The 11,198-nt window shown below is 41.8% G+C and overlaps 1 protein-coding gene across 2 annotated transcripts in view; it reads left to right on the top strand.

Moving 5' to 3' along the window:
* The first annotated feature begins 2,036 nt into the window (after nt 1-2,036).
* sncaip (synuclein, alpha interacting protein) overlaps nt 2,037-11,198 on the top strand; it is a 31,197-nt gene continuing 22,035 nt past the window's right edge. For both annotated transcript variants that reach the window (XM_035786462.2, XM_035786461.2), the window contains exon 1: nt 2,037-2,159. The gene's annotated coding sequence lies outside the window, so the exon portion shown is untranslated. The remainder of the gene's footprint in view (nt 2,160-11,198) is intronic.

Below are 11,198 nucleotides of genomic sequence, written 5' to 3'. Positions count from 1 at the left end.
TGTTCTACCATATAGCCAGTTATGCAGGGTTAAATGAATCTGTGGCCACCAGACAGATTGTATCAGCAATGCTAAAAAAAATACATATAAATTCAAAATGAGAGGCTACAAGGACAAAACTCTTGATGCTGCAATGATGAAAATATCTCAAAAACCAAGAGAGGAATTACTAAAAACTCAACCAAAGAGGAAAAACAAGGCAACCGTCTTTTGCACTAAGTACACCAAGGGTTCGGAGAAAATGAAGGCAGTCCTGAAAAAGCACTGGCATATTCTGCAATCAGACAACAACAAAAATTGCACACCTCTTCAAGGAACCCCCACTGGTGGTCTATAAGCGTGGTCGCAATATTGGAGATAGCTTGGTGAGATCTGACATGCCCCCTGAGCCCACTCAGACACCCTTGACACCCATTCCAAATGGGAACTACAAATGTGGCTCATGCGCAGTGCAATAGCACTATAAAAACATCCTTCTTCAGACACCCACATATAGGTTGAAAAATCCCTGTTAGGGGTGTCTTCTCATGCAAGACCAAGGGAGTAATCTATCTCATCACCTGTTCATGTGGAAAAGCCTACGTAGGACAAACTATTAAGACAATTAAAACTACGCATAGCTGATCACCGCAGCTCAATCAGGTGTAAGAACATTGCCTATCCAGTAGCAGCTCACTTTGTTGAAGCTACCCATCCAATCTCCCCCTCAAATACACAGGCATTGAGCATGTTGCTCTACCAAGGAGAGGAGGTAACATCGAGATCCTACTACTACAAAGGGCGGCTTACTGGGTATTCTATCTAAATTTTGACCCCTAGTGGTCTGAATATTGACTTTGATCTCAAGCCCTTCTTATGAATAATTATTTATTTTATGAACAAGTCTTAGAAATTGATATATTCTTTCTACAGCTTATTAGCATACCCCTAATATGTTCCCCATGTTGATGATGCTTATTATGCATTAAGATTGAACCAAAAGATAACATGTAACAAATATGAAATTAAATATTAAACAATTAAATATGTGAAATGTAATTAAACAATCATGTATCTTGATGCTAATATTATGTACAATATTCAATTATGTTTCTATATGATAACAACACAGCCAAATATATTTAATATGCCATAAACTATTTTTTTTTAACAGTTTCGGAAAATGCATTCATTAATTTAATCGTTATGACACACCCCTCACTATTTTCATTGGTTGCACTAATTGCACTGTTTGTCTTCATAACCTGGTTCAAGTATTCCTGACATTACCCTGAAGAAGGCACAGTGATGCCGAAACGTTGGTAAATACCCAATAAATTACTGAGAGTTTATATATGGTGTGCGACTCTCTTTATGTTGATAGTTTATAGTTTATTCGCCGTTAGTCAGCACCTACACACAAACTAATCTTTCTGGGTGTGTGCCAGCTCATGTTTTTCATTCCAAACGTATTCCTCACCATATGTCTGCTGCAGAGGGACAAGTGAAGGCCATGAGAAAATTAGTTTCGATCAGACTCCCTACATAAAAAGGTAGAGAACAAGATACAAAGGAAAAGTACTAGTTTTGGCGCAAAAATAAGATTGCGTTATTGTCAAAATGTTATGATATATCGTCAAAAATAATATCCCGAAATGTACTGTAACTGTATCGATTGTTTTTACCCATCACTATGAACGTGTTGCTGGGTATTTAGACCAGAGTACCCCATAACACCATGTATAGGATTCTACAGACCCCACTGAGTATTCCCAACACAAATTTGACATATAATACTTTTTTTATCTGAAAACCAATATGTATTTCACACACAGTGTAGTGCATTGTGGGCATTTATTGAACTTTGGAAATATGTTTGAAACCCCCATTTAATGCAAATGTCACTTAAAAATGAACAAGTATGAACCATTGTTGATGTTTTGACAATCCTTTTTCATAAACAATATCATGAATAGATACAGGTTAATGACACTTTTCTACTATTACGTGGGGGACTTTTATTTTTAACGTTTTCCAAAATTCCGTGAACGGATGTACTTTTCAAATGTTGCTGATGAGACGCTGGTCCAGTCTGGGACCTCAAAAACAGCTGGAATCTGGAACTGAGCCTAGAAAATAGTCGAAGACAAAACCGGGGCATTAGCTAACTGAGCTAAAAGGTATTGTAAACGAAAACAATTATTTGTTATAATATTATATATTCAGCTATATGAAATCGTGTTTGTTGAATACTTGTGTAGCTATCTGCATCCCTCTTTTTGATGACCCGATTCGTTTCCAACTGCTCGCTAGCTAACGTTAGCTAAAAGGCTAACCTGCTTGCCTTGAGATGCTGGAGTCGATGGTCATTCCACAGAATGGTGATACTTGCTCAATTAGCTAGCAGTCAGACCTTTTTTTCCCCCATGTCAAATGTTCACTGCCTATACTGCATGTTAATTAGCTTGCTAGTTAGGCATTTAACGTTTGATGTAACTAACGTCAACTAGCTATTTGTTTTCCAAATGCCAGCCAGCCATCAAGCTAGCTAGCTAACTAAGGACTCCCTAAAAACACATCACTTCGTACGAAGTTATTTTCTTAGCAGGTTCGGGAAATATTTTTCGCTTACTACAAGCTTCACTCCGTTGATCTACGTGGGTGGAATGGGATTTTTGTAGTAGGAGACACCTTTTGGTAGTGTGCAACTGCAGCCTGCAATTCTGGGCGTTGCTGTATGTTCAGCAATGCCCCCCGTCGAGCATCCCATTGGCTCCTTCATGAACACCGCCCATCGAGCGCCCCCATTTGTTCCTCAATGACTGCCAAGGTGTCGCCCGACAATGACTAGGGCGACACCATGTCCTAGCTCGCTACACCCCCCACCCCACCCTACCGAAAATTGTAATTTATTTTAGACTGGTCTAAAGAAGCATGATATGAAGGAAATGTAGTCAGTCTATTTCAGAAGAACAGAATAGCTTACTCTGAGTTGTCCTTATGTTAGGTCCTGATCTGACTTTGCTAAATAGCTGTGGGCTACTCTAGTTCATTTAGCAGACAAGATTTGCTTAGAATTCTGTGGCATTATTTTATAGCATGAAGAATGAGAAAAAAATAAGAAACCCAGACACTGCTCTTGATAGTATCACTGCTCTTTAATAAGCTTTACTTATCGTCAGTGTTTTCTAGAATACAATTGAAGGATACAATTGGACAAATCTGAATAAAATAGAAAGGATATTTTCTCCAAGCGATTTGAGGGAGTGCGCACATACGGCTATTCTGTGTTGAGTGGTGAACAAAGAAATGGGTGTTGCTGTGTGCTTAATTTAGAGTTAATAATGTAACTTTAGTTGTTCTACAAATGTTGGGCTATATGTTTTGATGTTTAATACATTGTAAGGCTGCATGATGCGACTCTAATGATTATTTGCAAAAAGTTGCTTGAAAGGCATGAGCTCTGCTTTGTTTTTTTTGCGCAGGCTGTACACACTTCATCAGTCACTCATTCACAATTTGACACACTTGATAATGCCTAGAATTTCACGGCAACATCCCCTTTGTGTGGCCATAATGCACCCTAAAAGAATCCATGCCTTTTGCAGCCAGTTGTGCCCTTCTCCCTGAGTGCTGCGTGCTCGGTAGCACCTCACTAACATGGCTCTCCATCATGTGATCGGATCTTTCTCACAGGTACAAGTAAAGACAGACACATCAGGGACGCAACTGCGGGCGTCCTTATACAATTCCGAGGTGCATATTGAAGATAATGGAAGAACTTTCCACATTTACTTTTCGTCAGCCAACAAGATGAGTAGGCCTAACGGACACAAAAGCACTAGCCCATGTCAATTTGTATCCCCCATAGTACAAAAGTCGACCTATTCTGTGTGAGAGAAACATTTCCAAACATAGTCTGGGATAGTTGCGGGATGCGATAGATCCTAAATTAATATAACCGCTAGCATCAAAAAACGTTAATTACGCAATGTGGCTGACACAACAGATCATAATGTTTAGCTTAAAATGTTGATAAACTATTAGGCTATTTCTTCACATAAGCTCAGCAATGCGCACATGGCAGTAGGCTATAAGCGCAAATGTTCCATTAGTGGGAAAATACCATTCTCAAAAGTGACCGCAAATGCAATTAAGCATGTAAATGCTTTTATTTAGGGATGGACCAGTATGACATTTTTTGGCCGATACGGATATCTGATATTTTCCTTGCCTAGCGGACTTTTAAGCGTTCTAGTATAGTTGAAACACACACACTGGCCAAAAAGTTATTTTGTTGGCATTTACCTATGTCCCCATCACCAGTCAAACATAATCAAAATTGTATTTATTTCACTTACTTGCTGTGTTGTTTTGTTCATTTGTTCAGTCATTTCATACTCAACCAGGATTTCATCATACATGTCAAGCAGTGAAGTTTCAGCTCTGTCTGTCCTTGACCTCTCTTCCTCGGTGCGCACTGTCACTGTGTCCGTTTCCATCTTGTCCAGCTGTGTATGTAACATTTCACGTAAACCCCGTTTCTTGTCTGCATCGAAGTAGCGGTCCTTGTATCTAGCATCGAGCATGGTGGCGACACAGTAAAGAGGCTCAGAGAGAAAACCACCTAATCGCTCGTTCACAGCTTCGAGTACTTTTGTAAGTTTTAACCCCACGTCTGTGTCGACAGTATTGTTGAGCAGGAGTTTCAATGCCATGACCGAGGGTATCACGTCTGCTTGATTAGCTTATTTCTCGAGTCAGTTGTTCCAATGGCGCTAAGAGTGTGTTTATGTTTCAAACATGTTCTCAAATGCCATTGAAATGGCAGCAGTGATATGAGAACCAGCATATTCTTGAGCATGCAATAAGGCTTTCCTCAGCATGCTCATGGGGCTGACATCGCTGGTTCAAATGTCAGGCTTGACACCTTAGCAAGTAGCATAACGAATCCCATTATCTTTGCCTTAATGGATTTCGCCTTTAGTTGTCTCACAGAATTTTTCTTACACTTTCAAATGACTGCTCAACTTGAACTTGTTTAGTTGTTGGAAGTGTGCGTCTGTTTTTCTGCGTTTGTTTTGTGTAGCGCTGTATTTTTCGTGGCGTCATTACGTCATCTACTTACGTATGCACGTCAGCTATGACATCGGTTTTGCACATCAGCTTTAAGCTAGACATCGAGCCAATATTGGCATTTTTAGCTAATATCTTCCAATTCCGATATATGCTCACCAATTATATTGTGCATCCCTACTTTATGAAAGACCATTTTCCACCCCCATGCTAGTGGCTAATGCTTAGAAATGATAATCCCAGATGTTGTGTATCGCTTTGAGCCAATCAGGTTGCAGTCTGTTGTTTACCCAAGACTGAACATAAGGTGCAACATCAGAAGGTAGCATTCCTAGACATTAGCCACTCTTGCACGGTGGTGAAAATGGTGTTTCATAAAGAAAGTATGCCAGTTTTTCTCTGCCTTCTCCCCGTTATAAAGCTAGTTAAGGAGGAATATGATGCCCCACTGGGGACACGAGTGTATTACTGGGAATGCACATTGAGCCTTGGCTTCCCAGGCTAACCCAGTTTGATTTTATTTGATTTGCTGATTGTGTATTCATTCATATATATCAGCTAAAAATAGAATGTTACCATGTTTTGGTCACAGTAAAAAAGCACATGGCTAGCTAGTTGTCTACAGTAGGTTCTACCATTTCACAATAGCCTATAATCACCTTTTTGGTGGATTCTTGTTGTTTGGTTTACTGTTTGAACAGTCGTTGAGATTATATTTGATTAGTAATGCAAAATAGGCTACTTTGATGACTAGCCTATAGATCAGATCAAGGAACCAAGCGACAACACTGCCCCCTCAGCTGCGGAAGGAATGTAGTAACATACTCAGGTAGTAAGAGTATGTTGAATGCCGAAGCATATGACCCTTTACTTGACCTCAGCCTAATTCTCCTAACCTGCTACGTAAATTATATTAACATGTTACGATAAAGTCACTTTCGGTCATAGCTGTATTGAAGTGGCATGTTTTAGGCTATTCCAGCTTGGGAACGGGACTTGGCGGTTAGTACTAATTACCACAGCCAAAAAAAAAAAATGGTCTATATTGTAAAAATGTATGAAAACAAACATGATTTTTGGTCTTAATTTAAAGTTAGGGTCAGGCATACAGTTAACAGTGTGGTTAAGGTCAGGCTTAAGATCAGATTTTATGAAGCAACATTTTTGAAATAGACAGGGTTTATGACTTTATGGCTGTGGTAACTAGTGACGACCAGATTTAGCCTAGATAGCGTACTAGCCTGGGCAGCTGGTAGTGTGCGCTATAGATAGTGGAGATCCATAGCGCCCATTAGCGGCTTTCCAGGCTATGAGCGGCTGGCCAGGCTATTATCTTGTTTTAAGATGGCGCCGAAGAACATGGCTGTTGTTTTACATTCTCCCAACCAGTTGTGCTATTTTGTTCGTTTTTTTTGCGTTTTGTGTAACTTATTTCTTAACTTATTGTGTACATAATGTTGCTGCTGGCAACATCCGCATGGAACTAAAGGCTGAACTAAAGAGCTGCCACTTTCAAGGAGCAGGAGCCTAATCCGGGCGCTAAGAAATCCCGCTATGCCCTCAGATGAACCATCAAACAAGCAAAGCGTCAATACAGGATTAAGATTGAATCCTACTACACCGGCTCTGACGCTCGTTGGATGTGGCAGAGAACGGCGCTCAGAACCCAAAACAGCCAGAGGAATATCCGCCATTTTGGAGTCAACAAAGTTAGAAACAACACCATAAATATTCACTTACCTTTGATGATTTTCATCAGAAGGCACTCTCAGGAATCCCAGTTCGACAATAAAGGACTGATTTGTTCCATAAAGTTCCATAATTTATGTCCAAATAGTCACTTGTTGTTAGCGTGTTCAGCCCAGTCATCAATCTTCATGAGGCGCAGGCACTTCGTCCAGACAAAAACTCAAAATGTTCCGTTTACAGTCCTTTAGAAACATGTCAAACGATGTACGGAATCAATCTTTAGGATGTGCTTAACATAAAACATCAATAATGTTCCAACCGGAGAATTCCTTCAGAAAAGCACTGGAACGAGAGGTAACTCTGTCGGGAGTGTGCGTCATGAGACCAAGGCACTCTGCCAGACCACTGACTCAGAGGTCTCATGAGCCCCTCCTTTATAGTAGAATCCTCCATTCAAGTTTCTAAAGACGATTGACATCTAGTGGAAGCCATAGGAAGTGCAACTTTATCCATATCGCAATGTGTATTCGGTAGGCCAAGCTTTGAAAAACTACAAACCTCAGATGTCCCACTTCCTGGTTGGATTTTTCTCAGGCTTTTGCCTGCCACATGAGTTCTGTTATACTCACATACATCATTCAAACAGTTTTAGAAACTTCAGAGTGTTTTCTATCCAATACTAATAATAATATGCATATGTTAGCATCTTGGACATAGTAGGAGGCAGTTCACTCTGGGCACACTATTCATCCAAAAGTGAAAATGCTGCCCCCTATCCCAAAAAGGTTAACATCAACGGGGCTGTAGTGGAGTGGGTTGAGCGTTTTCAAGTTCCTTGCTGTCCACATCACCAACGAACTATCATGGTCCAAACATACCAAGACAGTTGTGAAGAGGGCACGACAAAACCTTTTAAATCTCAGGAGACTAAAAAGATTTGGCATGGGTCCCCAGATCCTCAAAAAGTTTTACAGCTACACCATCGAGAGCATCCTGACCGGTTGCATCACCGCCTGGTATGGCAACTACTCGGCATCTGAACGTAAGGCGCTACAGATGGTAGTGCGAATGGCCCAGTACATTACTGGGGCCAAGCGTCCTGCCATCCAGGACCTATATAATAGGCGTGTCAGAGAAAAGCCCATAAAATTGTCAGGGACTCCTGTCACTCAAGTCATAGACCGTTTTCTTTGCTACCGCATGGCAAGCGGTACAGAAGCGCCAAGTCTAGGACCAAGAGGCTCCTCAACAGCATCTACCCCCAAGCCATAATAAGACTGCTGAACAATTAATAAAATCATCACTGGACAATTTACATTGACCCCCCCCCCTCCCACCCTCCCTCATTGTTCATTGTCTATGCATAGTCACTTCATCCCCACCTCCATGTACAAGTTACCTCAACTAACCTGATCCCCGCACACTGACTCAATACCGGTGCCCCCTGTATATAACGTCATTTAGTTATCCTTATTGTGTTACTTTTTTATTATTACTTTTTATTTTAGTCTACTTGGTAAATATTTTCTTAACTCTTCATGATCTGCACTGTTGGTTAACCTTTCTTGCACAGGCGTTCCACTAGCGACCCACCTCGACAACATCCTGTGAAATTGCAGAGCGCGAAATTCTAATTACAGAAATAGTTATATTTAACATTCATTAAAATATTCATGAATTTGTGAAAAAAGCTTAACTTCTTGTTAATCCAGCTGCCAGATTTCAAAAATGCTTTACAGCGAAAGCACACCATGTGATTATCTGAGAACAGCGCCCCGCACACAAAAGCATTTAAAAAACAATGTCAACCAGGCAGGTGCGCCACGAAAGTAAGAAATAGAGATTGAAATAAATGCCTTACCTTTGAAGGTCTTCTTCTGTTGGCACTCCAAAAGGTCCCAGTTACATCACAAATGGTCCTTTTCTTCGACAAAGTCCTTCTTTATATCCCCAAAACCCCAGTTTAGCTGGCAGACTTCATTCAATAATCCACCGGTTTCACTCCTTCAAAATGCATACAAAATTAATCCCAAATGTTACCAATCAACTCCTCCAAGCAAGTCAACAACGTTTATAATCAAACCTCAGGTACCCTAATATGTAAATAAATGATCAAATTTAAGACGTAGAATCGTTATTGTCTTTACCGGAGATAAACGACAAAGAACGCGCTCTCATCCACGAGCATGAAATCACTATAGCCAAAATGGGAGCCACTTTGAAAAACTAAATTCTAGCTCATATTTTCAAAAACAAATCTGAAACTCTTTCTAACTGTTGACATCTAGTGGAAGCCCTGGGAACTGCAATCTGGGACATTTACCCTTCATGTTAACCATGACAGCCATTGGAAACAGTGCTAGGCTGATTTTGTTTTTCTGGATGGTTTTGTCCTCGGGTTTTCACCTGCCACATCAGTTCTGTTATTTATTTTTTATTTTTTCACCTTTATTTAACCAGGTAGGCTAGTTGAGAACAAGTTCTCATTTGCAACTGCGACCTGGCCAAGATAAAGCATAGCAGTGAGAACAGACAACACAGAGTTACACATGGAGTAAACAATTAACAAGTCAATAACACAGTAGAAAAAAAGGGGAGTCTATATACAATGTGTGCAAAAGGCATGAGGAGGTAGGCGAATAATTACAATTTTGCAGATTAACACTGGAGTGATAAATGATCAGATGGTCATGTACAGGTAGAGATATTGGTGTGCAAAAGAGCAGAAAAGTAAATAAATAAAAACAGTGTGGGGATGAGGTAGGTGAAAATGGGTGGGCTATTTACCAATAGACTATGTACAGCTGCAGCGATCGGTTAGCTGCTCAGATAGCTGATGTTTGAAGTTGGTGAGGGAATATGTAGCGAGGGCCAGCCGACTAGAGCATACAAGTCGCAGTGGTGGGTGGTATAAGGTGCTTTAGTGACAAAACGGATGGCACTGTGATAAACTGCATCCAGTTTGCTGAGTAGAGTGTTGGAAGCAATTTTGTAGATGACATCGCCGAAGTCGAGGATCGGTAGGATAGTCAGTTTTACTAGGGTAAGCTTGGCGGCGTGAGTGAAGGAGGCTTTGTTGCGGAATAGAAAGCCGACTCTTGATTTGATTTTCGATTGGAGATGTTTGATATGAGTCTGGAAGGAGAGTTTGCAGTCTAGCCAGACACCTAGGTACTTATAGATGTCCACATATTCAAGGTTGGAACCATCCAGGGTGGTGATGCTAGTCGGGCATGCGGATGCAGGCAGCGATCGGTTGAAAAGCATGCATTTGGTTTTACTAGCGTTTAAGAGCAGTTGGAGGCCACGGAAGGAGTGTTGTATGGCATTGAAACTCGTTTGGAGGTTAGATAGCACAGTGTCCAATGACGGGCGAAAGTATATAGAATGGTGTCGTCTGCGTAGAGGTGGGTCAGGGAATCACCCGCAGCAAGAGCAACATCATTGATATATACAAAGAAAAGAGTCGGCCCGAGAATTGAGCCCTGTGGCACCCCCATAGAGACTGCCAGAGGACCGGACAGCATGCCCTCCGATTTGACACACTGAACTCTGTCTGCAAAGTAATTGGTGAACCAGGCAAGGCAGTCATCCGAAAAACCGACGCTACTGAGTCTGCCGATAAGAATATGGTGATTGACAGAGTCGAAAGCCTTGGCAAGGTCGATGAAGACTGCTGCACAGTACTGTCTTTTATCGATGGCGGTTATGATGTCGTTTAGTACCTTGAGTGTGGCTGAGGTGCACCCGTGACCGGCTCGGAAACCAGATTGCACAGCGGAGAAGGTACGGTGGGATTCGAGATGGTCAGTGACCTGTTTGTTGACTTGGCTTTCGAAGACCTTAGATAGGCAGGGCAGGATGGATATAGGTCTGTAACAGTTTGGGTCCAGGGTGTCTCCCCCTTTGAAGAGGGGGATGACTGCGGAAGCTTTCCAATCCTTGGGGATCTCAGACGATATGAAAGAGAGGTTGAACAGGCTGGTAATAGGGGTTGCGACAATGGCGGCGGATAGTTTCAGAAATAGAGGGTCCAGATTGTCAAGCCCAGCTGATTTATACGGGACCAGGTTTTGCAGCTCTTTCAGGACATCTGCTATCTGGATTTGGGTAAAGGAGAACCTGGAGAGGCTTGAGCGAGGAGCTGCGGGGGGGGCGGAGCTGTTGGCCGAGGTTGGAGTAGCCAGGCGGAAGGCATGGCCAGCCGTTGAGAAATGCTTGTTGAATTTTTCGCTAATCATGGATTTATCAGTGGTGACCATGTTACCTAGCCTCAGTGCAGTGGGCAGCTGGGAGGAGGTGCTCTTGTTCTCCATGGACTTCACAGTGTCCCAGAACTTTTTGGAGTTGGAGCTACAGGACGCAAACTTCTGCCTGAAGAAGCAGGCCTTAGCTTTCCTGACTGACTGCGTGTATTGGTTCCTGACTTCCCTGAACAGTTGCATATCGCGGGG

Source organism: Oncorhynchus keta, chromosome 14 (genome assembly GCF_023373465.1).
Source record: "Oncorhynchus keta strain PuntledgeMale-10-30-2019 chromosome 14, Oket_V2, whole genome shotgun sequence".
Taxonomy (NCBI): Eukaryota; Metazoa; Chordata; class Actinopteri; order Salmoniformes; family Salmonidae; genus Oncorhynchus; species Oncorhynchus keta.
Note: the sequence above shows the minus strand (reverse complement) of the source record. Positions and strands in the feature narration are given on the sequence as shown.